Raw genomic sequence first — 24,065 nt, 5'->3', positions numbered from 1 at the left:
GAGACTTCTTTTCCTCCGATACCAGTCCAGCTCGCTGCCTGCCCAGACTAAAGCTTCAGTTTCCCTTGCAAGAAGAATCCCAGCCTGCTGCATCCTCTTTTCCTGATTGGTTCTCCCTCTCTGGCTCCTCTTCCTCCTTTCAAGCCACTGAGTGGCGCCTCCTCCCACCTTCCTGGCCACTGATTGGCTCCCTTTCTCTGGTTCCGCCCCCCCCTTTCTGGCCACTGATTGGCTCCCCTTCTCTGGCTCCTCCCACCTTCCTGGACCTGCCTTCTGTCTTCCACCAGAGGTTGCCCTGGGCTGCTGGACTTAGTGAACTTTTAGGTAAGTGGGTCTGGAGATATCAGTGACACGCTGGCCATACAAACACCGGCTGGAGCCCGTTACACAGTCAGAAGCCAGGACCCCAGGCCCACAGATGCTGATTCAATAGGTTTGTGGTGGAGCCCAGAGATCTGTAGTTTATAAAAACAAGCCCCAAGTAATGTTGACATTCAATGCAACTGAGAAATCACCCAACTAGTCCAAACCTTTAAGTCAAAAACAGGCAAACCCAGGCCTAAAAAGGCTAAATTACTTGTCCAAGGACATACAGCTAATCAACTGAAACTCAATATTGGGCAGCTCCTGGTCCCCACATGACACCTCTCCCCACCCGCAGACATACACACATACCTCACGCACCTCCTCCTGATTTGACTGGCTCGGCTTCTGTCCTGAGGCCTGACTAAAATCTGGTCCCTTTACTTCTAGGCCACAGGACCCAAAGTCCAGGCCAGAGCAGTCCCTGTGGAACAGGAGCGGGACAGCAATTTCTTGGTGAAAGGTGTTACACCGCAGGGGCTAAGGCCTGGCATTATTCTGCAGCCTGGGTGGAGCCCAGGTCACACACCAAGCAGTGATGAAACCTGAGCTGCCCCTCTCTGTCCCCAGCTGTCCCAGGAGGCCCCAGGGGCCTGGTCCCACAGCCACTCTCCCCAAGATTCAGGTGTCACATAACTGGGCCCCAAGCCAGGCCTCTGGTTCTGAGGCCTCTCCCTCCCTGGGGCCTGCAGGAATCTCAAGAGATTGCAGTTTGCTCTGTTAGAAATGGCTGGAAACCTTAGGAGGGCATAGGGACAGTGCTGAGGCAGCAGGGCCCCCTCCTGGGCCCCAAGTGACTACCAACAAGCCCTGAGCAGATGAAGTCTTCCAGGTCCTGCCACTGTGGACTGCTGCCACCCAGACCCTTCACTGCCAACCCTATGCCCCCACTACTCCTTCTGCCTTAGCCCTTGTCCTAATTCTGCTCAACACACTTGTCATACCTTCCTAAAAGCTGCAGTTCTGAAGTTCGTAATATGCAGGGGAATTATGAGAGCCAACCCTTCTGCTTCTGGAAAATTGCTATTGTGACGATACCCACTCTTCTCTGGCACTCAGGGAGGGGAGACAGCAGAGATAGAAAGAAGGGCTCTGAAAGTCTGAGGCTTACACTAAATAGAACAGCTAAAATAACAACACTAACAATAATAACCTGACAATATCAAGTACTGGCTGAAAAGCTGGAACTCACACACATTGCTTGGTAATGCAAAATGACACACAGTTTTGAAAACAATTTGGCAGTTTCTTATAAAGTTAAACATGTACTCACCATACAACCTACCAATGCTACTCATAGGTACTTGAGTAGCATTTCGTTTCCCAAGGGAAACGAAAACCATGTACATACAAAGACCTGTTTGTGAATGTTTATACAGACTTTATTTATATTCACCGAAAACTGGGAACTCCTCAAATGTTCTTCAGCTGGTAAACAGATAAACAAACTGGTACATCCATACAATGTATAAATGACTGTTCAGTTTGTTTATCCATTTACCAATTGTCCACCACATTAACATGATTATGTCAATTGATGCTGAAAAGTCAACACCCATTAAACAGCAATTCAATACTCATCCATTATAAAATTCAAAGAAAAACAGGAATAGAAGAGAACTCCCTCAACCTGATAAAAAGCATCAACGAGAGCCCTACAGCTAACATTATACTTAATGGTAAAAGACTGAATGCTTTCCCCTTAGATGAAAACAAGGCAAGAATGTCTGCTGTCACCACTTTTATACGACATAGTGCTGTGAAAGTTTTAGCCAGTGCAATAAGCCAAGAAATTAAAAGGCATGTAGATTAAAAAGAAATAAGAACTTTTCCTATTTGAAAATAACATGATTGTTTTTGTAGAAGTTCCTAAGGGATATACAAAGTATTAGCACTAATAAGTGAATTCGGCAAGGTCGCAGAATACGAGATAAACATACAAAAATCTATTGTATTCCTATGTACTAGAAATGAACACCTGGATACCAAAATTAAAAATACAATACCATGTGCAACTACAAAAAGAAAAATAAGTGACACTTAAGTGTAAATCTACAGGATTTGTATGCTGAAAACTACAAAAAGAAGATGAAACAAGTCAAAGAATAGCTAAGTAAATGGAGAGATGTACTATGTCCATGGATTGAAAGATTCAACATAGTAAAGATGTCAATTCTCTGCAAAAGGATATATGAGTTTAATGCAATTCCTTTGAAAATCTTGCAAAAATGTTTGTAGCTATAGACAATATTATTCTAAAATTTATGTGGAAAGACAAGGGAACTACAATAGCTATCTTAGTCTGTTTTGTGTTGATATAAAGAAATACTAGAAGTTGGGTAATTTATAAAGAAAAATGGTTAATTTGGCTAATGATCCTCATGGCTGGAAGTTCAAGATTGGGCATCTGCATCTGATGAGGGCCTCAGGCTTCTTCTGCTCATAGCAGAAGGCAAAAGGGAGCCAGAGTGTGCAGAGATGGCACTGTGAGAGAGAGAGGAGGAAAAGGAGGGTGTGCTAGGCTCTTTTAACAACCAGCTCTCACAGGAATTAATTAATAGAGTGAGAACTCACTCACTCCAGAGAAGGCCATTAATCTATTCATGAGAGGTCCACCCCTATGACCCAAACACCCATTAGGCCCCACCTCCAACATTGAGAATTAAATTTCAACATGAGGTTTAGATGAGACAAACATCCAAACCATAAGAATAGCAATTTTGGGGAAAGAAAAAGAATAAATTGGGAGGAATCAGTCCATCTCATATCAAGCTACAGTAATCACTGTATGGCTACAGTAAGACTGTATGTTACTGGCATACAAAATACAAGATAACATACAAGACTGTATGTTATTGGCAGAGACATACATCAATGGAACAGAATGGAGAAACCAGAAATAGACTCACACAAATATGCTCAACTAATTTTTGACAAAGGTACAAAACCAATTCAATGGAGGAAAATAGCCTTTTCAACAAATGGTGCTAAAAAAAAAAAGCCTCTAAGTCTTACGTCTTATACTAAAATTAACTCAAAATGGATCATTAACTTAAATGCAGAACATAAAACTATAAAACGTCTAGAAAAAAACAGGAGGAAGTCTTCAGGATGTAGTCTATGCCAAGATTTCTTAGGTTCAGCACCCAAAGCATCACCCATAAAAGGAAAAACTAATAAATTGGACTTCATCACAATGTAAAACTTCTGTTTTGTGAAAGGCCAATTAAAAAGCATTAAAAAGATGAAATAAAGCTACATACTGGGAAAAAATATTTGCAAACCATGTATCCAACAAAGAACTAGTATGTAGAATATATAAAGAATGCTCAAAACTCAGCAGTCAGAAAACAAACAATCCAGTTAGAAAATAGGTAAGAGACATAAAGAGATATTTCACCAAAGAAGACATCATATGGCAAATAGCACATGAAAAGATGCTCATTGTTCATCATTAAGGGAATGCAAGTTACAATCACATTGAGAATCACTGCATACCTATCATGGCTAAAATAAAACAGTGATAATACTAAATGCTGACAAGGATTCAGAGAAACTGAGTCACTCATACATTGCTGGTGGGAATGTAAAATGGCACAAGCACAGTGGAAAACAGTTTGGCAGTTTCTTTCAAAAACTAAACATACAACTACTGTACAACCCAGCAATTGTACTTCTGGGCATTTATCCCAGATAAATGAAGACGTGTATATAAATGTTTATAGATGCTTTATTTATTTGTATTAGCTCCACACTGAAAATGATCCACTTGTCCTTCAACAGGGAAATGATTAAATAAACTGGGGTATATCTTACCATGATCTATTGCTCGGTGATACGGTTAGACTTTGTGTCCCCATCCAAATCTCATCTTAAATTGTAATCCCGAGGTATTGAGGAAGAGAACTGGTAGGAGGTGATTGGATCACAGGGATAGTTTCCCCTATGCTTCTCTCATGATAGTGAGTTCTCATGAGATCTGATGGTTTTATACGATAGTTTTTCCTGCTGTTGCTCACTGTCTCTCGCCTGCTGCCATGTAAGATTTGCCTGCTTTTTCTTCTGCCAAGAGTGTAAGTTTCCTGAGGCCTCCCCAGCCATGTGGAACTGTGAGTCAATTAAACCTCATTTGTTTATAAATTACCCAGTTTCGGGTAGTAGCTTTATAGCAGTGTGAGAATGGACTAATACACTCAGAAAGAACTATTGATACACACAACAATCTGGATGAATCTCTGGAGAATTATGCTGAGTGAGAAAAGCCAGTCCCCCAAAGTTACATAAATATGATTCCATTTATATAACATTCTGGAAATGACAACATTATGGAAATGGGTAACAGATTAGTGGTTGCCATCAGTTAAGGAGAAGATAGGGATGGGAGGGAAGTAGATATGGCTATAAAAGGGCAACATGAAGCTCCTCATGGTGATAGAAACGTTCTGTAGCCTGACTGTGTTAACATCAATATCTTGGTTGTAATATTATAGTTTTGCAAGATGCTTCCATGGGAAACTGAGTAGAGGACACATGGGATTCCTCAATTATCTCAAAATTTAAAATTTTAGGTAAGAAAATTTAAACTTTGAAGAGAGAAAAAAGAGAAAACAGCTGCTGCTTCTCCAAGGTAAAATAAGAATGGCCATGGCTTCCAGACAATCACCTGGACTTACTTGAAACAGACTCATTGGATCAGGAGAATTGGCTTCCATGTTCTACAGCCTCCCTTCCTCCCTCCAACACGAGTAAGCCTTCTGTAACTTCTCCTCCTTTCCCCTACCAAAATGTAAAAAAGCTGATAAAGCACTAATACTAAATCATAAATAATTGTTCAGACAGTGAGTGCATGCTCACAAAGAGATGTGCATTTTAATGGGAACAAGTCCTGTTAAGCTAAAAAATGAACCACCAATAGTGAAATTGCTGATACAGCAGGCAGAGGTAGGAAGACATTTAAGATAGTTGGAAAAGTAAGAACTTCCTTGAACTCTGAAAACCCATCAGACCCGCAAGCTGGGTTGATTGATCAGGCCAGCTGTGCCCAATAGGTAGCGAGGAGAGATTTAAGATTGATCAGGCCAGCTGTGCCCAATAGGTAGCGAGGAGAGATTTAAGCACCAGGGTAGGGGACAGGATTGGATGGGAATGATTAGAAAGAAAGAGAATTGAGATTTGAAAGGTAAAAGATATTTATTCGTTTGCCCAGAACGTTTTGCCACTTTAAAAATTAAATTTGTTAGAGATGGCATCTCACTATGCTGCTGTATTCGTCTGTTTTCATATGCTATAAAGAACTACCCAAGACTGGGTAATTTATAAAAGAAAGAGGTTTAATGGACTCACGGTTCTGCACAACTGGGGAAGCCTCAGCAAACTTACAATCATGGTGGAAGGCAAAGGGGAAGCAAGGCACCTTCTTCACAAGCCAGCAGGAAGGAGAAGTGCCAAGCAAAGTGGGAAGAGGCCCTTATATAACCATCAGATCTTGTGCGAGGTCACTCACTATCATGAGAACAGCATGGGGGAACTGCCCCCATGATTTAATTATCTCCACCTAGTCTCTCCCTCGACATGTGGGGATTATGGAGATTATAATTCAAGATGAGATTTGGGTGGGGACACAAAGCCTAACCATATCAGTTGCCCAGGCTGGTCATGAACTTTCACCACTGTTTTCTGCAAAGCACTGTACATTCCCATTCTAGCTAGATGATCTGAATGCAAAGTGGCCATTTTTGAACATTATTGGCCTAAGTGTGATCACCTAATTCAGCCCTGACCAGTCATAGTATTTTTCTACCCCCGAGTTTCAATAATTGGTTGAGAAGGGGATGGGTAATTCAAGCCTAGCCAGTTGGAGTCTTCTCCTATTGGTTGGTTGGTTGGTTGGTAACTGGAATTGGAGTTTTGTCTACAGTGATGAAACTGAGAATATTAGGCCTTGGACCAGCAGCATGGGAGAAGCTATCTAAGCAGGGAGCTGACACCCAAAGAACCAGATAGTAGGAGGGAGGCCTGGTGGCCCCACGGTCCCTGGTTTGAGTCATGCCTGAGGCTGGCTGCATTCTTGTCCAGCCGGTGGTTTGGATACTGGAGTCAATAAGTAATTCCCATACTCCCCTTTCCCAGAAGCCCGAGCAAAGCTGGCTCTGTACAGAATGAGGGGAGGCTTGTGTGTGTGTATGTGTGTGCTGTGGGTTCCTGATCAGAAAGTTCTACCCCATCTGATGAGCCCTGGCAAAAAAGTCATCAGGGATGGTACTGAGGCTCTGAAAGCCTATGTGCTGGGGAAGAAGATCCTAAGGAAGCAATAAGGCAGGAACCATCTTTTCACTTATGGAGAAGAAGATCCTAAGGAAGCAATAAGGCAGGAACTATCTTTTCACTTATGGAGAACCTAGCTGCACTGGATAGCACACTCCAGTGTAGATGCTATTCGTCCATTTTTCAGAGGAGAAAATTGAGGCTCACACAAGTAAAGTCATTTGCTCGAGGTAACACGGTAGTAAGAGGCAGGCTTGGTACGGGACCCAGCCATTTCTTACTTCCAAGCTAGTTTCTTTCTTTTTTCTTTCTTTCTTTTTTTTTTTTCTTTTTCTTTTTTTTTTTTTGAGATGGAGTCTCTCTCTGTTGCCCAGGCTGGAGTGCAGTGGCGCGATTTCGGCTCACTGCAAGCTCTACCTCCCAGGTTCATGCCATTCTCCTGCCTCAGCCTTCTGAGTAGCTGGGACTACAGGTACCCGCCACCACACCCAGCTAATTTTTTGTCTTTTTAGTAGAGATGGGGTTTCGCCATGTTAGCCAGGATGGTCTCGATCTCCTGACCTCGTGATCCACCGGCCTCAGCCTCCCAAAGTGCTGGGATTACAGGCGTGAGCCACCGTGCCCAGCCCAAGCTAGTTTCTTTCTAGTTGGCCACTCTGTTCTCCAGGAGCCTCCCATTCTCTTAGCAAGGCTCAGCTGCTTATTTAAAGATTACCCAAAGCTTTTGACCAGCTCAGACATCTCAGGACTCTGAATCTCAAAACCACAGGGGTCCTGGGAGGCAAGTGTCAATCCAATGAGCCTGAGAGGCTACTATTTAGAGCCAGATATGAGACAGTGTCCAGGCTGAATATGAGACCCTGGGAAATTACTTAACCTCCCTGAACCTCAGTTTCCCTATTTCCATCTGAGTTAATAATAGTAACTGCCCCCTATGGTTGTTGGTGAGACAGTGAATGAAAGGTGCTTAGCATGTATGAGCAGCCTCTGGCCCTTATGAAAGAGAAACCCAGAGCCCCCTTTCTCCAAGTCAACCCTCAGATGTCCCTAACCCCCAGCCTCTGACCTTCTCCCTCCTCCCAAGTTCAGCCCTGGCCAGGCCATTCTTGTCTAAACTTTTCCAAATGTCACTCTGATTTTTTTTTCTTTTTTATGCTTTGTGTCTTTATCTAGGTGACATTTTTCTTTCCTTCCACAGGGATTGTTATCAGTACAGGAGTGAAAATAACAAGAGTCTCTGGCCAGGCCCCTCCTGAACGGTGGGAGGATATTTTGATCTAGAGACAGCCACAGAGAGTCCCAAGGGGGTGGGGATCAGAGGAGGGATTGAGCTTAAGGGAATACTGGGGCAATTCTACAGCTAGGTCAAAGGGCAGGCCTCCCTCTCCAGAAAGAACTCCACTGACATAATCATAAGTATGATGTGTCAATAAAATCCAGCTCTGGAATTCTTGGCAAAGCTGAAGCCTTCCCTGTCCACATGAGACTGTGTTGGGTGGCTCAGTTTAGTCAGTCCTGATCATCTCGCATCTGGGTGGAGAGACCAAGAGGCAGAGCCGGCAGCGACAGACCCCCCACAGTCAGGCTTTCCCAGGGCTCCAGGCCCCTACACCTTGCGTGGCTGTGCTTGGTGAACTCACTCATCTTCACAGGGGTGTGAGGACTGTCTTCATCTCAGAATCCTTCACAGAGGCCGGTACCTGTGAGACATCAATTAGAGCCTCAGTGAGGGTTGAATCAAGTGACAGAAAACCCTGCTGTCTGAAAAAAGGGAGAGGAGGACTTTCTGAGAGGAGATGTGAGTCACTGGTGGAAGACTCCATTCACAAACGTGACACCTCATTGTCTGCCCTGCACACAGTGCCCTCTCCCATTCTCCAGGAACTGGCCATCCTCAACCATGGGTCCCAGCTAAAACCCTGGGGCTTAGCTCACTGGACCAAAGAGCATCTGACTGAAGTTTGCCAGTCAGATTCTTTTCTCCTAGGAATGTGAACTTTTAACTTGAGAGACATAGCAGGTGAGAGGCATAAATGGTGACCCTTGGAAGGAAGGTCCATGGGCACAGGGCGAAACCACCTTTACAAAAAGTGCATCAGTGAGAGAAATCTAACCTAACTGACTCCACCTTGCTTCCAACCTCAAAAGCTAACTGCCATTGTTAACTTGAAAACAGAGATGATACCAATCCCTTCCCAAAGCTAACCCCCTCATTGCTTGATGACCAAAACTGCCTTTGTAAGGCTGGGCATGGTGGCTCACGCCTGTAATCCCAGCACTTTGGGAGGCTGAGGCAGGTGGATTGCTTGAGGTCAGGAGTTAAGACTAGTCTGGCCAAAATGGTGAAACCCTGTCTCTACTAAAAATACAAAAATTAGCTGGACATGGTGGTGCATGCCTGTAATTCTAGCTACTCTGGAGGCTGAGGCAGAAGAATCACTTCAACCCAGGAGGCAGAGGTTGCAGTGAACCGAGATCGTGCCACTGCACTCTAGCCTGGGCAACAGAGCAAGATGTCATCTCAAAAAACAAAATAAAACAAAACAAAACTGCCTTTTTAAGACTAATGAAAGGCCACAAGATTAGGATCATAGGAGAGGCCTGAATTCTGCTCAGACACAGGTGTAGTTAAATGATAACCAGTCATTGTTCCCTAGTTTGAATTTCTATAATCATTTACTGCTCCAGAGATCACAATATTTGTAACTTCCCCAATTGCTCTGATAGATGACATCACTATTGCAAAAATGAAAGATTGGTCTTTGAGATATTTTTCAGACTTTTGCATTCTGGTAACAGACTGACTTCACCCATAACTCATATCAAGGAACCAATTCAACTGGTCCTGTCACCTCTGCCCAGGAACTGACTCAACACAAGAAGGCAGCTTCAAACCTCTGTAATTTCATCCCTGACCCAACCAATCAGCATCCCCCATTCCCTAGTCCCTTGACAGCCAAACTGTCTTTGAAAAACCCTAACCTTTGAGCTTTTGGGGAGGCTGATTTGAGTAATAAACTCCCATCCTTCCACTTAACTAGCCCTGTGACTATTAAACTCTTTCTCTACTGCAGTACTGCTGTCTCAGTGAATTGGTTTTATCTGTGCAGTGGGCAAAGAAGGATCCATCAGGTGATTACAAGAGCATCACGGTTTCTGGAGCTGCTTCTGTTGCTCTTCCTCCCAAGGCCTATGTTGTTAGCTAAACACTATAGTATCTCCCTGATATAGTTTGAATATATGTCCCTGCCAGGTCTCATGTTGAATTGTAATTCCCAGTGTTGAAGGAGGGATCTTGTGAGAGGTGTTTGGGTCATGGGGGCAGATTGCTCATGGCTTGGTGTTGTCCTTGTGATAGTGAGTGAGTTCTCATTAGATCTGGTTGTTTAAATGTGTGGCACACCCTACAATCCACTCTCTCTCTTGCTCCTGCTTTTGCCCTATGACGTGCCTACTTCTGCTTTGCCTTCTGCCATGAATGAAAGCTCCCTGAGGCCTCCCCAGAAGCTGAACAGATGCTGGGGCTATGCTTGTACAGGCAGAAGAACCACGAGTCAACCAAACCTCTTTTCTTTATAAATTACTCAGCCTCAGGTATTTCTTTATAGCAACACAAAGAATGGTCTATAATACACTCTCCAGTTCATCCCCTCTTGTGGTTTGAACTGGCTAAAGTTTATCTGTGCTGTTTTCAAGCAAAAAAAGCCCCTAACTTTCATTCCCATGTACCCTTCAGGGGCCAGCCTGTAGCCCATTGTGATGCAGATGTGTCCCTGTCATCCAGATGTGAAAACAGAGTGGTAGCTAGAGGTAATTAGGGTCCCAAGAACCACAGGCCATGTGCTTGCTTCTTTCTACAATCCCAGGGAGCTTGACAGAAAGGACATTCAGCCATGGGCCTTCTGGAAGAAGGGAGTTCAGAGGAAAGAGCACTGGATTCCAAGTTGGGAAGCCCAAGTCCTAGCCTTAATTCAGCCCCTAACTTGCTGTGTGACCTGGGATTCTTCTCACTGCATATCTAGGCCTCTTGCTCTTTTATCCTTTCTAACTCTCCTCTCCAGTGGGTTCTTGGGCACCTCTTTTCCTGGCCCAGTCTTCCCTTCAAATTTGTCCCTTTCTTCTCTTCCATTCTGCCCCAGTGTGCACACACACATGCACACACACATGCACACACACATGCACATGTGCACACTCACAAATGTGCTCTGTCTCTTCTGTCTCCTTCCTTCCTTCCTTCCTTCCTTCCTTCCCATAAGATGCCTTAAATTAGACACATCATTCTTGTGTTTGGTGAGAAGCCAGGGGCTGTGTCAGTCAGGGTGGGTGAGGTTAGGCTGTAGTAACAAGCAGCACCCAAATTTCAATGGGTTTCTGACTCATGCCACCTGCCCATGATGAGTCCACCAGCTTTTACTTATCCTTACCCCAAGGTCTGGAATGACAGAGTAGCCACCCCCAGGGAAATTGCCAGTTGGTTGGCCAATGGACTGTCATGGCAGCAGGAAAGAGGAAGATGGCTGATCCAGAAACAAGGGTGTGAGTGCAATCGTTTATTTAGGAGTTACAGGAAACACTGGTATCACGTAGAAAAGTGCAACTGGGAAGGGAACGCAGCTAATAAAAGATGCATATGAAGCCAGCTACCTCTGTGGGTGAATGAATCCCATGGGAGACCCCAGGGAGTGAGGAGCACATACTGTAGGGTGAGCCCACCTGCAGCATGGGGCGAGGGAACCTGGGTATTTATGTCTCAATTCCCCAGGGTCACTGACTGAGAGTTGATGAAGGTGATGATGTGTAATTCCCCTGCACTTCTGGCTGGTAGTGCATGTAGGCTGAGCTGTCTTTTTTGGGCCTGGAGAAATCCCTCAGGCACAGAGATGCAGACACTGGCAGGTAGAATTCAGCAGGAAGGGCCCAAGGGACACTGACAAAATCAGCCTCAAAGATGAATCAGGCACTGGCTTTTCAAGCTTCCACCCAGAAGTGACATGTACCACTTCCACTCACATCATTTGTTAAAGCAAGTCACATGGGCAGGCAGAACTTCAAAGGCATGGAGGATGCAATTCTACCATGTACCTAGATGGAGATGCAACCAGAATGTTTGTACTTGGCCCACGGACAAGCACAAGGACCCAATCCACTTGTACACTGCAGGCATAGAAAGCAACTGGATTGCACCTGCCAGGAAACATCAACACTCCTGCCACTGCCCACATTTTGGTCTCCTGCTGGAACTGCTTCCAGCTCCTCCCCTCCCCCACCTCTCCACGTTGGCTTTCCTCCTGCTGTTTCCCCCCCCTCTCTTCTCAGCAACAGTCACTTCCAGTTGACCCTTGGCCCTCCCAGCACACACGTCCTAGGGGAATTTCTCAGCTCCTCCTGGCCACCCCTCAGTCATAATAACTGAACACATTGCGATGAGAAAATTGCATAGGCATCCACTCTTTGTTCTTCTTCTCCTCATCCTCATGTGAGGGGAACAATCATCAGTTTGACAGATAAGACAACTGAGGCACAGAAAAAGTGATCATGCAACTGTGTGTCACTTTCTCTGTGCCTCAGTTTCCTCATCTGTGTGTCATGCAGTGAAACACCTGAGCAGGATCATGGATACACTTGAGTTCAAGGATACATGGATCATGGTAGACCTGGGAGTGGAGAGTCAGGTCTCCTGGCTCCTAGCCCAGTGCTCACCCTTTCTCCACATGTGGCTTTTCTGGGGTCAAGTCCTGATTCCACCTACATCCTAAGGCCACCAGTACTACCTCCCTTCACCATTCTAACTGCCAAGCACTCATTTCACAACTCCATGCCTTTGCATATGCCGTCCCCTCCTCCTTCAATCCCCTCCATCTCCAACAACCAGACGGCACCCCAGAAGTTGTCCATCTCCCTCCGGGCCACAAGTGCAGGTGCCCCTGGGTCCCCTCCCTGCAGGCTGGATGTGCCAGCAGATGAATTCCTTCCACTTTTGACTAGAGCCACTCCAATACCAGTTCCATGGCTCATCACCTCAATGCTGGGAACGCTCTCCTCCTCCTGGTCAGCTCACCCCATTAATTCAATTACCTGCCCCGGTGAAGTTCCATGTGGCTGTCAGCCTCAGCAGCTGGCAGCCAGCCCCAAGCTCCACAGCTGGCTCAGCCCCACTCCCTCTCTTGGGAGGGCAGCAACAAGAACTTTCCTGCTTAAACCGCCCTCCTGGACTCTGCTGCAGGCAGCCCAAGGACACTAGCCTGGACTTTCTTGTGGAGATATCCCTACATAAGACAGAATCTGCAGTTCCCAGGCATCTGTTGTGCCAGGATGTTCCACATTAACCTGCATTATCCCCTTTTGTCTTCAGCACACAACACTCATCTTACAGAGGCGAAAAAGGAGGGAGAGATGGATAAAGACACAGAGAAAAGAGTGATCATTGATCCACTCAAAGAATATTTATTGAGTACTTACTATGTGCTAGTCACTGTTCTAGACACCAGGATAGACAGACCCAGGAAGGAGCTATATAATAAATATATTAACAAAGAAACATTTCTGATATACTGGTAAGTCCTGGATAACTGCTCTGGAGAAAAATAGCACAGGGAAGGTGATGCCTGGTGAGGGTGGGCCTGCCTAAAAGGGGAATCAGGGTTCCTCCCTCTGAGGAGATAAAATTTGACCAGAAATCTGGCAAAACTGAGAAAGAACATCATGTAAAGCTTTGGGGAAGAGCATTCCAGGAGGAGGGAACATGGCCTGGCCAAGGCACAAGATAGGAATGAGGATGGAGTTTGAGGAGCTATGAGAAGGTGGTGTGGTGGGGCACAGTGAGGGACAGCGAGAGCAGGCATGGGTTTGGAGTGAGGTTAACTGATGTAGGGCCTTGTGTTAGTCAGGATAAGCCAACTGCTATAACAACAACAACAACAACAACAACAACAAAACCCCAAGTTTCAGTGACGTGACACAATAAAGAATCATTTTTTGCTTGTGTAGTAGTTCAGTTAGTGTTGTCACAAGATGGGTACAGGGGTTCTGTTTTACATGCTTGGGGATCCAGGCATCTTCAACTGTGTGGCTCTGCCATCTCCTCAGGGTCCTCACTGGATGTCCATCCAGCTGGCATGTGGGGAAAGTATGGAGAAGGCACACTGCTCTCAACCACTTTGACCTGGGGTAACATGTGTTACCTCCACTCACACTCTATTGGCAAGAACAAGGCACAGGCCTCCACACCCACCATCACCCCATCCATGCAAAGAGGCTGAGAAATGCGGCACAGCAGGGAGCCTGGGACAAAGAGGAGAATGTAGAGTTTGGTGAGCATTGGCTGCCTCTGCTGCAGGCCTGGGAGGCTTTGAGAAGGCACTTTGATTTTATTCTAGAAGTGATGAGAAGCTCTTGGAAAGTTGAGACATTTCAATCCTCTTTTTCCAAGATTTGGTTGGTGTTTTACAGTCTCCACGGGCTGCCGGGGAGGAGAGGCTAGGAGTGGTGGTTGGAGTAAAGCATCGCCCAATGTTGCTCAGCTAGTTCAGTGGTACAGTTGGAATTTGAACTTGGCCCATCTGGCTCTAGAGCCCTTGGGTCTTTGTGTCTTTGTGTCTGCTGCCTCCTGGAGTGTGATATACAGATGTCAGCTCTTACCTGGACAATTGCAGTAATTGGCCTTCCGACCCATCTTTTGGCATCCTGGAGAGGACTGGGCATGGTAGGTAGAGGACAAGTGTATTAGTCCATTTTCATACTGCTATAAAGAAATATCCAAGACTGGGTAATTTAAAAAGGAAAGAGGTTTAATTGACTCACAGTTCCACATGGCTGGGGAGGCCTTAGGAAACTTACAATCATAGCGAAAGAGGAAGGGGAAGCAAAGACCTTCACATGGTGGCAGGAGAGAGAAGAAAGAGCATATAAGAGGGACTGTCAAACACTTATAAAACCATATGATCTCATGAGAACTCATTATCGTGAGAACACCATGAGGGAAACTCCTCCATGATCCAATCACCTCCCTCCCTTGACACGTGGGGATAACAATTCAAGATGAGATTTGAGTGGGGCACAAAGCCTGACCATATCAATAGGTTTTCTCAAAGTCAGGCTTAGAGTCTAATTGAGGCTCAGCACTTAGCAAATACAGGACCTCTGTTGTCTTGCTCAGCCTGTTTCCCACAAAACGTGAGCTACATGATGTCAACAGGGTGGTTGTGAGTGTCAGATGGGACACTGCAGATGAAGTGGGCTGGGGTCACAGTGCCTCTGCACTGGAGGATACAGAGGCAACCATCTAGTAGCCTTGGGAAGGAGGCCCCCGATCCCCAATGTTTGACTTTCCTTTTCCTTGTCCTTTTGGTTTAAGGTTTTGCCTCCTGTTACCAGGCAAAGTCTCTAAAAGAGGCAGCACATTTCAAAGTCCCTGTCAATCCTCTAGGGAAATAACTTCAGTGAACCCTTCGTAGAAGCCTGCTTAAATGGTCTTGGGGCCCAATCCAGGTGGGAAGAGAAATGCCAGCAAGAAGAAAAATCACCCTCAAATTAGAGCCAAAGAGCTTCATTCCCTCTTGGGTAATTCTGCCTGCTCTCTCATCCAGAATTCTCTCATATTGCTTGAGTCCATTTGGAGAATGAGAAGTTGGCCAAATTCTGGCCTCTCTAAGCACCTAATTGTGCCTCACAGTCTGAGGCTCAAAATCTGGAGTTTTCCTGATACATAATATTCACAATGATTCAAAGGAGGAAAGCTCCGAAGAGATTATTAAAAGCTCTGACCTAAACCTGTTCCCAGCTAAGCACATTTTGACAAGTTGAATAGTGATGGAATGAAGAGCTCTGGATGAACAAAAAGGCATGCTGACAAGTTTGCACAGAAGATAAAGCCCAAAGGCACAGATCTGGGGCAGTGGGGTGCCTGCTGGGGGTGTTTAGTGGCCATGTTAGGGGGCTGGAGCTAGAGAACCAAAGAGAAAAGCTGGAGAGGGTCAGCCAGGAGCCCTGAAAAACGCCTGACAGAGCATCCCCTGAGAACACACAGCGCCAGCAGCTGAGATCCGGCAGATAAAGGTGGAGAGAAGGAGCAAGAGACAGGGAAGGACAAGAGAGGAAAGGGGAAAAGTTTTAAAAAGGAATTAAAGAAGATGTGAAAGACAGTGAGATTTCAGAGTCCACTGGCCATCCTGAGAAGCCCTCCCACTGCACAACGCCTAGAAATACTGGACAAAATACAGCAAACACTATTCTTGTGAGCGCTAAACTCACAGGAAAATGACAGCAATCTTCAGGGGTCCCAAATGAGAAGAGAACAGGAAGTAAAAATGCTAAGATGACACTGAAGGTGAAAGTTTCCCTCAAGGCATCAGCTCAATTACTTCACAGAGTCTTGAGTTTTAAAGTCCACATGGGGATCCAAGCAATGTGAGAAGTTGGAAGTGAGACCACAGCATCAAATCTAGATCCTTGAAGGGTTATATTTGGAGGGAAAAGTAGACTCATCAGCAAAGAGGGACTGAAGGAAATATGTCTGTCTTGATCTGGGCTCTGAGTTGAAAAAAACCAGCCTTCCCTGAGAATTTGGAATCATAGGCTCTCCTCTGAGGGTTGGAGTTTAAAAGTACACTGCATATGTGATTTGGAAAACTCCAAACCGAGAAATTTACTTAGAGTGGGATCAGGTTGGTAGCACTCAGGAGTGTTAATGTTAATCCTCTTTGAAGCTGACACCTTTTTTTTTTTTTTTTTTTTAAGAGAGTCACTCTGTCACCCAGGCTGGAGTGCACTGGCATGATCTCAGCTCACTGCAACCTCCTTCTCCCAGGCTCAAGCAGTCCTTCTGCCTCAGTCTCCCAAATAGCTGGGACTACAGGCATGTGCCACCACTCCTGGCTAATTTTTTTTTTTGTATTTTTGGTAGAGATGGGGTTTCACTTACCCAGGCCGGTCTCAAACTCCTGACCTCAAGTGATCTGCCCACCTTGGCCTCCCAAAGTGCTGGGATTACAGGCATGAGCCACTACGCCCAGCCCTGAAGCTGACACTTTTGATTCGCACTTCACAGGATTCTCACAGAGAGGAAAGCCTAGGTGAATATGAGCTCACAACCTACAATTACAAGGTACACAATAAAATAAACCACCTTGAGTGAAAAATTAGTAGATAAAACAAACAGCAGAATTAGACCTTCAGAAGACCTCAGCTATTGAAATTATAAAATTCAGACTATAAAGCAAATATGCTTAAAGAAACATACTTGAAAATATAAAAAGCTCTTGCCAAACATTATCCTGCTTCAGCCTCATAAAAACTCTTTGGGGTTTGCAGGTGAAATTGCATTTGCTCCATTTTTTCAATGAAGAGATACTCCGACCAGAAGTGAGGAGACCTACTCATGAGCACACAATTAGTAACTGGCAGGACATGAAATCTAGGTCTCCCACCTGCAAAACCAATGCATGCTTCTTGCTTGTTTTATCTTCCACCTGTTTTTCAAATGCATGCTCAAGGGCCATTTGGGCTGACGATGGCTTAGCACGGATGAAGTGGTCATGGGCTAGTGTAGGCAAAGAAGGCAGGAATGTACACCATTGTCCTTATCCATAACCCAGTCTGGTGTGTCCTGACCCATGGAACTTGGAAACTCTATCCTGTTTATCCTAGGGATTCTGTACTCAGTGAGGGAAGAGGTGAAACAGTAAGAGTGAGGGATGTGCTGAGGGAAAGAAAGAAGCAGGGGAAAGAAGAGCGAGCAAGAGATGGTAAATAGTGGACAAATGCTACTAAAAACGCATTATCACAAGAAGGGACTGGCAGAGGAAAAATACAAACTTTTGGGTTGATATAGTTTTCAAAGCTACAGAGACTGCTGGTAATCCATCAAATTATACATTCTCTTTCTTCCTCAGTAATAAAGTTGGATTTGAGCATGTGGGAACCTGGCTAAGAACCACATTAGCCAGCCTCCGTGGCAGTTAGATGTGACCACAGCCCTAAGTTCTCATCAATAGAATGTGAGCAAAGAGGGTACTCACTTCCAGGCTGGAACCCTGGCCTGAATGTTCATGTCTGCCCAGAATTGTGTTGATACCTGATCCCCAATACAATAGTACTAAGAGTTGGGGACTTTGGAAGATGATTAGGTGATGACGGCTCCACCTTTTATAAGGAATTAGTGCCCTTATAAAAGAGGCCCAAGGGAGCTTGCTCCCTTCCTCCACCATTCCACCATGCAAAGCCAGCGAGAAGGTGCCATCTATGAGGCGGAGAGTGAGACCTTACCAGACGCCGAACCTGCTGCCACCTTGATCTTGAACTTCCCAGCTTCCAGAACTGTGAGCAATACATTTCTGTTGTTTATAAGCTACCCAGTCTAAGGTATTTTTGTACAGCAGCATGAATGGACTAAGACAAGCCCTAAGACAGTGGGTATGCCTCCATGGACACCTAGACTAGGGTTCAACAGAGCCACACCACAGAAGGAATCTGGCTCCCTGTATTTCTGTGTGAGCAAAGTCACCCACTGACTTGGAATATCCACCTGGTTAGAGGAGACGGAATTCAACTTCTATCTTCTGAGTTTTTGTTGGGTGGGTTTGTGATGGCAGCCTGGCTTATACTAACTAATACGCCAAGGAAAATCCCCAGCTGACTACTGAGTGGGAGTCAGATGCAAAGCTCTGCAACACACTGGCATGAACCAAAATCCATGCAGGATAAGGGGTCTGTCACAGTTGATGTAATAGAAGTGTCATTGTCACCTGTGTCATGCTGCTGCAGGGGTCACAGTTTTTCCTAATATGGTTTTTTCCTTTTTATTTTTTCATAAGACAGGTTTCACTCTGTCACCCAGGCTGGAGTGCAGTGGCACAACCCAGGCTCAAGCAATTCTCCCACTTCAACCTCCTGAGCAGCTGGGACCACAGGTGCACGCCACCATGCCTGGCTAATTTTTAAATTTTGTTTTAGAGACGGTGTTTCACTATGTTGCCCAGGCTGGTCTCGAACTCCTGGGTTCAAGCGATCCTCCTGCCTTTGCCTCCCAAAAGGCTGGGATTACAGGTGTGAGCCACCACGCCTGGCTGGTTTTTTCTTTTCTTTTCTTTTCTTTTTAAATACTATTTCAACACATATAGAACTTGGACTTTTATTTCATGACTTACATCACGGCTTTCATGTACTTCTGACCATTCTCACGTTTCTAACAGTCATAAGGTGTTGTATTTTCCCCTCTGAGGCACTTCGAAGGCATGTGTTTTTACTGGGCACTCCCCCGCTACACGGATGACGGATGACGGAGGGCAGTGCTGGGGCAGGAAGAGTCCAGCTGGGCCAGCCTGGCGGTAAGGAGTGTTTTGCTCTCACGGCGGCTTCCATCTCTGGGCTGTCTCCCCCTGCTGGACGGTGGCCTCAAGCTGGGTCCCAGGGAGACTCTCTAAAGGTATTTTCTTCTCAAGATGAGCTGTGCATGAAGTGCCAGGAAAGTAGACTGTCAACCTCACCCCAGGATGACCTGCTGAGCGGAAGGCACAGGAGTGGCCCCCCTGGGGAGGCCTGAGAGTGCTTCATACAAATCATGCCAACTCCATCCATGGGAAAAGACTTTGGAGGGTCTCACCATGTCCCCACTGTGGTGCTGGGGACAGTGTCAAGGGCCTTATAGCCCTTTCACAAAAGCAAAGCAAGTCAGAGCCAAAAGGGCCTTCAGGCACTCCCCAATCCAGCCTTCTCCATCTACAGAATAGAAATTGAGGCCAAGAGCGGGGAAGGAACTTCCAGACAGAGCTTAAGTCTCAGGTCCCTGGGAAGAACATTTTCTGCTAAAGCCGGCCAGCTCCCTCCAGAGTTGTATAGGCAGCTTCATTTCCACAGCCCACTTTTTATTTAAAAAGCCAACCACAAACAACATTCCATCCACTCTAACTGAAAATAAACACAGGCCCTCAAGATTCTGGCCCCTGAACTCATTAAGAGCAAGGTTTCCTGACTCTCTGGAAGGACGATGACCTCCACTCCCTGGTGGGAGGCTGAACGTGCCCTGTGGTACACAGGAGGAGACCCAGACTAGGTGACAGGCCTGTGGCTAGAAGCCAGTGACCTGGATTCTGGTGTTAAATAAAATATATGGGAGGGCATTGATTTGGACTAAGCTCCTGCACTAGGCCCTAGTAGATCAACCAAAAATGGAGTCACTCATGCTAAGGTTACATGACCAAACTGAAACCTAATTTGTTAACTTATGAGATCTGACCTTCCAAGAAATCAGGAGAGAGATGGTAGCAAAATCCCCAAACGGGCCAGTTTTAGTTGGCTGGAGAAGAAAGTCTCCTCTGCATTAACCCTTACAAGGAAAGTAACCTGAAGTAACCTAATGTTAACCAATCTTCCTTTTTGTACTATGCTGTTTTCTTGTTCCTGCTGAAGTTACCATACAAAAACCAACTGTCCTTGGCCAGGTGCGGTGGCTCATGCCTGTAATCCCAGCACTTTGAGAAGCCAAGGCAGGAAGATTGCTTGAGGCCAGGAGTCTGAGACTAGCCTGGGTAATGTAGTGAGACCCTGTCTCTACGAGAGAAAAAATTTTAAAATTGGCTGGGCGTGGTATGTGTGCCTACAGTCTCAGCTACTCAGGAGGCTGAGGTGGGAGGGTCACCTGAGCCCGGGAGTTCCAGGCTGCTGTAGTGAGCCATAATTGTGCCACTGCACTTCATCCTGGGTAACAGAATGAGGCCCTGTCTCAAAACAAAGCAAAACAACCAACAACAATAAAATCTCAACCGACTGTTCTGCCAATGGGGTGGAACACCTTTCTATACATTTCCTAGCTGGAATACTGCCTGATTCACAAATTCCTAATAAAAGCCAATTAGATGACAGTGTCATGGGCCTTATTATTACACTTATTAAACTCAACTTGTTAAAATTTTGTTCTTCGACGCAGGTCACATCTATAACTTCGTGTGGCTGTGGGACCCTCGTGTGCCCTTTCTGAGCTTTGATATTTCAGGGAAAAATTTCAGAGGGATTTGGACTTGGCGATATTCCATGCTTCTAATTGCAGAGGAAGGAAACCTTTTAAGGCCAATAGGCAGGCAAGCAGGACCCTGTTTCCTGGCCAGCCCAGCCCAGAAGGGAGCAGAGAGAAGAGCCAGCTTCATGGGGGGGAACAGGGAAGAGGTCATCCCAGCCACCCTGTATGGGGGCTCTGAAGCTGGGCACTGCAGCAGGGAAAAACTGTGGCACCGGGTCCGTTTGCAGTGCACGTGGGCCTGCTGGGGCCGGGAGTGCCTTCCCGCGGGGGTGTCTTCCTGGTGTGAGAAGTCATTTGCCAGGGGCTCTAGTTGGAAGTGAGTGAAGCTCTTGACAGAGAACCCGCAGGCCCATTTTTGCCTGTGCACTCATCATCCACCCTTTCTTGCAACCCTGACAAGGCTGAACGTGGCCCACACTCGGGCTCCTGCAGGCCTAGCTTCCTTCCGCAGTGCCAGGATCTCCCCCATCCTGGGCATCCCCTGACTCTGTGCTCGCTGTTCCCAGGGCTGAGCTCCCTGCCACTTTCTTTGGTCTGGAAAATGATGACTCCTAATGAAACACAGCTACAACACCCCCGCACCAGGATATGCTTCTGTTGTAGCCCAGGATGTAAAACTACTTCATACACTCTCAAAATTAGCTTCTGACTCCTCTCTATGAGTAAATGCACAGCAGTCTATTCAGAACCCCACACTGTGGTTTCCTGGGAGGTAGGGACCATTTGTAAGCAGAAGGAAAATGAGACGGCACCTCTGGTGGCCAGCCTGAGAGGACAGTTGGAGTTTCTGGCTTTCATTCCATTTCTGTCTGTCTTCCACTCAGCCCGGGCAGCTTGCTGACTGAAGTCCTATGCGCATGACTCAGAGGCGGACTGCCTCCCTCTAACCACATCTTTCATCAGTTCCAGGCCACCCCCGACCTACCTAGGCTCAAGCCTTCCAGCTGGCCTCCACCTCCTCTCCCACCCACCATTTTCCAGTCTCTGCAAGGAACCCTCCCCGCAGCCTTGATTTCTGATGCTTCATCTCACTCTGTCTCTTCTTCCCCAGAGAGTGTCTTCGGTCCTTTCTGCCAGGAAGCCTCTTTTCTTCCTTGCTTCAAAATTATCTTCTGCCTCTTTCTCTTGCTTATTCTTCCCCTCTCTGCCTTTTCCACCTCCTCTTCCTCCAGGAAGCCCTCCTTGATTAAGCAGGAGAGAAAGGAGAACATTCCTGAGCCACCTGTGACAGTCCAGTGCCACATCATCCTTTCTGCTGGACTCTGCATACCAGGACCAGAGGAGGCAGGTGGCATCCCCTGCTCAACCACACCAGCTCTACCAGTTCTTCCTTTTTGGAATTAGTAAAGCCCATTCTAAAGTTTATAGAGAAAAATAACCAAGCAAGAATAGGCATACTCTAAAAAAAAAATAGTGAGGGGACCCAGACCTACCAGATATTTAAAACAGTATAAAGCAATGGCAATTAAAACAACATGAGTAGACAGATCAATGGAACAGGAAAAAAAAGTATAGAGTGAAACCAGAAAGAAACACCAATCTGGCATGTGGTAAAGATTGTGTTTCAAATCGCTGGGGATACGATGGATTATGTCTTTAAAAAATTGAGCAACTCAGTAGTTATCTGGAAAACAAAGTTGCTCTAAAAAAAGTCTATCTTTACCCAAAAACTAGAGCAAATGCAATCTCATTTGCATGCCCCAAAGAATTTTTATGGGGCGGAATTTCGTAACTAATTGGCATTAAAGAAAAAATACTTGAAAACATACAAAGCACTTGCCCAAACATTATACCTTATCTAAATCTCAGATGCTTGAAAGCCTTAAATATATAAATGAGTCATAAAAATACTACCGAGAGATTTTAAAACTTAAATGGAGATGGAAAGACCTTTAAAAAATAGGGTACAAAACCTAGAAGGCATAAAGAAAAAGTTGACAAATTTGACTATATAAAAGTCAAGATTTCCTCCAGGGAAAAAACATCATAAGCAAACAACAAACTGGCATCTCTTAGAACAGGGAAAGGGTTTGGTTTTTATATACATAAAAAGATTCCTCCAGAGCCATAAGAACAGTTCACAGTGGGGTATGGTAGCTCATCCCAGCACTTCGGGAGGCCAAGGTGGGTGGATGGCTTGAGCCTAGGAGTCTGAGACCAGCCTGGACAACATGGCAAAACCCTGTCTCTACAAAAAATACAAAAATTAGCCAGGCTTGGTGGCACTGCCTGTAGTCCCAGCTACTCAGGAGGCTGAAGTGGGAGGATTGCTTCAGCCTGGGAGGCAGAGGTTGCAGTGAGCTGAGATCATGCCACTGCACTCCAGCCTGGGCAATAGAGTGAGACCCTGTCTTTAAAAAAAAAAAAAAAAAAAGGAAAAACCTCACGAGAAGCAAAGAAGAAGGAGGCGGAGGCAGAGGAGGAGGAGGAGGAGGAGGAGAAGGAGAAGGAGAAGAAGAGTTCACAAGGAAGAACCAGTGGTTTTTAAACATGAAAAAATGTTCAACCTCACTCATAAAAGAAATGCAAATTATGCTACAAGGAGATAGTGTTTTTTCAACTATCAAATCAGCAAAGTAATATATTCTCATGCATTGCTGGTGAGAGTGTGAATTAGGATAATCTCTGAAGGTGAGTTGGCTCTATCAGAATTAAAAATGTATATTTTTATTATAATTAATACCCAGAAATTCTCCTCCTGGTTATTTATCCCACAGATTAAATGTAAAAGGGTGTATATGCAGGGCTGTTGTATCGAAGCATCTCTTGAAAAACAAGATAAATGGCTAAGGAAGGAACTGACTAAATGAATTATCTGTAAAATGGAATACAAGCAACTGTTTAAAAACTGTGGCTACTAAGCTAGGTGCAATGGCTCACACCTGTAATCCCAGGACTTTGGGAGGCCGAGGTGGACAGATCGCTTGAGCTCAGGAGTTTGAGACCAACCTGAGCAACATGGCAAAACCCCATCTCTAAAAAAAAAAAAAAAAAAAAAAAAAAAACTAGCTCAGTGTGGTGGTGCACACCTGTAGTCCCAGCTACTCAGGAAGCTGAAGCAGGAGGATGGAGTGAGCCCAGGAGGCGGAGATTGCAGTGAGCCGAGATTGCACCATTGCACTCCAGCCTGGGCAACAGGGTGAGACTCTGTCTCTAAATAAATAAATAAATAAATAAAAACTGTGGCAACTCTCTCTGTGTGCTGAAAGATCTTCAGGACAAGTAAAGTGAAAAAATCGACGCCCAAAAAAAAACCCACAAAGCATATGCATGGTGTGTAACTGTGTTACCTGTTCCAGGACAATGAAAGTAATTTTCACACATTTGCATTTATCGACATAGGCTGTCTCTGAAAGGATCTGTGAGAAAGTGGAATGGTGGCTAATGTGGGGTGGGGCTGTGTGTCTGGAAAGAAAAGGACACTTTC

This window comes from Macaca fascicularis, chromosome 16 (genome assembly GCF_037993035.2).
Source record: "Macaca fascicularis isolate 582-1 chromosome 16, T2T-MFA8v1.1".
NCBI classification, from domain to species: Eukaryota; Metazoa; Chordata; class Mammalia; order Primates; family Cercopithecidae; genus Macaca; species Macaca fascicularis.
The sequence above is the reverse complement of the archived record's forward strand: the minus strand, read 5'-3'. Positions refer to the sequence as shown.